Below are 3,132 nucleotides of genomic sequence, written 5' to 3'. Positions count from 1 at the left end.
CAAGCCTTCCACTTTTTACCAAGTATATAGGTGCATTAATTAATTAGCAATAATATGATGATATAACAAAGAACCCATGTTTTCACATGGAAGCAACTGCACCTGTAACTAGTAATGCTATAAGAAGGCTGAGCAAGCGATAACATAGACAAACAGTGGTTTGCTGGGTTGTGGAAAAGGTTAGAGGCTTTTCATGACAATGTTGGGAGGCTGACATTTAGGGAAATGATCATCTTGCATGAGATCCTTCTTGAAAGAAGAACGAATCCGTGAAGCAGACGAACCGACATAGTCAAACAAATCCTCACACTTCGACATGCTTGCGGAACTCTATCGAGAAGAAACAATCTGGAACAACGATCAACACACAATACTACCACAACATATGCATGACATAATGCACAACACATCTGATGCATGATCGATTTAATTATGCATGGCAAGACAAAGCACAACAATTTATTACAACACATTTAATGAAGCTCAATATGCAACTCGTTGCATATTGACGAAAATCCACATTTAATTACTTAGTTCGCTCTCATTTAGGTACACGACAATATTAAATGGTGTTAACATGACAAGAGGTGAAGCATAAATATGTACACTATCTAGGTATATTAAATGAGCTCAGAAACAACATATAGCGTGTCCGAAATAAACCCATATGTTAATTTCAAAATCTGTCCAGATCTAATTTAATCATATTTGAAATTTATTAAACAACAAAATAAAGTGAAGCATGTGATTCTACACGTCATTCTAGTCGGTTTATATATAGAGATCACTGCAAACGGAGTTACGGTTGAAATATATGAAATAAATCATTTTAACATGGCAATTGATGCAAATTTAAGCAAACAACGAGTTAAAAGTTTCTAACAGGGATGAAAGTTGCTTATTGTGAAACTAGACAAAATTTTATACATTTTACAAATACGACATGTTTTAATATGATGCATGGTTATAACCAATTTAAGATGATGACAATTATAAACATGCAATGCACTCGAAAAGAAATACTCCTCCATTCTAAAATTATTGTCTTAGATTTATCTAAATATAAATATATCTAGTCATGTTTTAATAATTAGATACATTAGTTTTTAAACAAATCTAAGAGAAGAATTTTGGAACGGAGGAAGTACTAATCACCGGGGCAAAAAACATCTACGGGTCGGTCTCAGCGTTGTGCACTGGCCCGGTGTGTGGATCAGGTCTTCTGCGCTTGTGTACAATAATAAGCAGAAACGAGCAAAAATTGTGCTCTGGACTTCCACCCAATACGTCTCGCTGTGTGTAAGTACATGTGACCCCGAAGCTACGAGCGGACATTGATGTAACATGGGGTTTTCTCTAGTTGAACCATACCTAGATGCTAACTGAACCAAACTGAAAGCGCAAAAACAGAGATGTCCCTCTGTGTTGTTGCTGGATCTCGGGCATGCCTTCCTCCTGGACAGCGGCGGCACTAGAAAATCTTTCCGGATCGGCCAGATCCGGACGAGTCGGGAGCTGGGGAGGCCGGGAATGGATCCGAGGCGGCGCGGGCTTGCCGGATATGGGCGCGGACGGAGCTCCGGCGGCTGCGTCCACTTGAACTCGGGCAGCCATACATGAAGGATCTGCATGGGAGACAAAATTGAGAGGGAGGCAGAGGAGAGAACTAGCGAAGAAGAAGAATTAAGAAGAGGGAAGGAAGCAGGTGAGCTGCAGGGTTGACTTTCTGCTCATCGGAGTTGCCGGAAGAGGGGGTAACGACGATGGGGCCGAGCAGAGGTGGCGCACACATGCGTGCAGAGGAAGCGAGGCGTTGGGTGTCAAGGCTCGTCCTCCTCGATCGCTCGTTGCAGGGCAGCACACGGCGCGAGAAGACGTGCTCGGGCGGCAGCGGCTTTGAACGGCTCCAGTGCGGGGAGAAGCGGCTGACTGCAAGAATTGGATGGCACAGCTGCGTTCGCGCAGGAGGATGGCAAGGAGATGATCGGCGATTTCTTCAGGTGTCCATGGCTCTGACCTGCAGGAGAATATGAGACAAGTCGCTCGAGATGAGGGGAAGGAGATGAACTAGAAGAGAAAAGAGAGGGAAGAGGAGGGCCAACGGAGCTCATCTGCGAAGAATCTTGCCGGCGGCGAGGAACCGGCAATCATGGGATGGATGTGGCGCGACGAGGCCTTGGTAGACCGGCTCCGCGGGCGTGCAGACTCAGGGAGTTGCGGATGGCCGTGCACTGCGGTTGGCTTGGCGGGCAAAGCGAGGAGGAGACCATGGATGGTGCACTGATTGGATCGGGCGACCCCGAGGATGATGTGTCTCACGGCGGCGGAGGGACAAGCCTCCTAATTTTTTAAGGTGTGACTGATTTGACCAGGGTTGCCTATCTTCTAGTATTATAACTTAAAACTATAGAAAACGAACGGTGATGATTTGTTAGTCTAAACATTAAGATGTTTCAACGGTGAGGATTAGGCAAGGACATCAACCAAAACAAATTAGATGATTGTACGTATAAGCTGAGGAGCACACAAATATGTTTCCTGCCGGAAGACAAACACTAAACCGTAGGCATAAACTATTTTTTAGCTCCGTACCCAATTCAAACTTGGTAACTTTTGAAATATCAAAGAAAAAATACTCGCTAATCTGCGGACAAATATAAGCCATGCACGCAAGAGAAAAGAAATTTGCGAGTGACCCGCAAGATATAATCGTACACGACAGCACACCCAAAAGATCAACACACGCTATCACACCTCGTACACCAAATTGGAGGCAGATTAGAAGACATACACCTAGACTCTTTGCTTTTTGCACATACATGGATTCTTTCCTTGAAATAAAAATATCAGACACGGTCTCTTCCATGCAAGGAAGAAAATAAAAATACACAGACCGACCAACCACAAAAGTCAAGGCCTAAAACAAATCCCGTGGCAGAAAAAACAGAGGATGGAATATATTCCTCAAGGAGTCTGATGAGATGTCTTATAGATGGACACAATTAGAGGAAGATGAATCTAACAGAGAATTTAACATACATATTGGAGATAAAAATCTTCCTCTCCAAATATTCTCTCTTCAATCTGGCCTGTCGAAACTAAACTGCATGCGGAACTGATCCATCAGCATGT

The 3,132-nt window shown here is 43.7% G+C and overlaps 1 long non-coding RNA gene across 1 annotated transcript; it reads right to left on the bottom strand.

The window, feature by feature from the left end:
• Nucleotides 1-1,241: 1,241 nt before the first annotated feature.
• LOC123407035 lies at nt 1,242-2,374 on the bottom strand. Its single transcript, XR_006612525.1, has 2 exons — nt 1,724-2,374; nt 1,242-1,625 (listed from the first exon to the last, which is right to left on the bottom strand). It is a non-coding gene; the product is annotated as an uncharacterized LOC123407035 (long non-coding RNA).
• Nucleotides 2,375-3,132: the final 758 nt, after the last annotated feature.

The sequence above is a fragment of the Hordeum vulgare genome, chromosome 1H (assembly GCF_904849725.1).
Source record: "Hordeum vulgare subsp. vulgare chromosome 1H, MorexV3_pseudomolecules_assembly, whole genome shotgun sequence".
Classification (NCBI taxonomy): domain Eukaryota; kingdom Viridiplantae; phylum Streptophyta; class Magnoliopsida; order Poales; family Poaceae; genus Hordeum; species Hordeum vulgare.
Note: the sequence above shows the minus strand (reverse complement) of the source record. Positions and strands in the feature narration are given on the sequence as shown.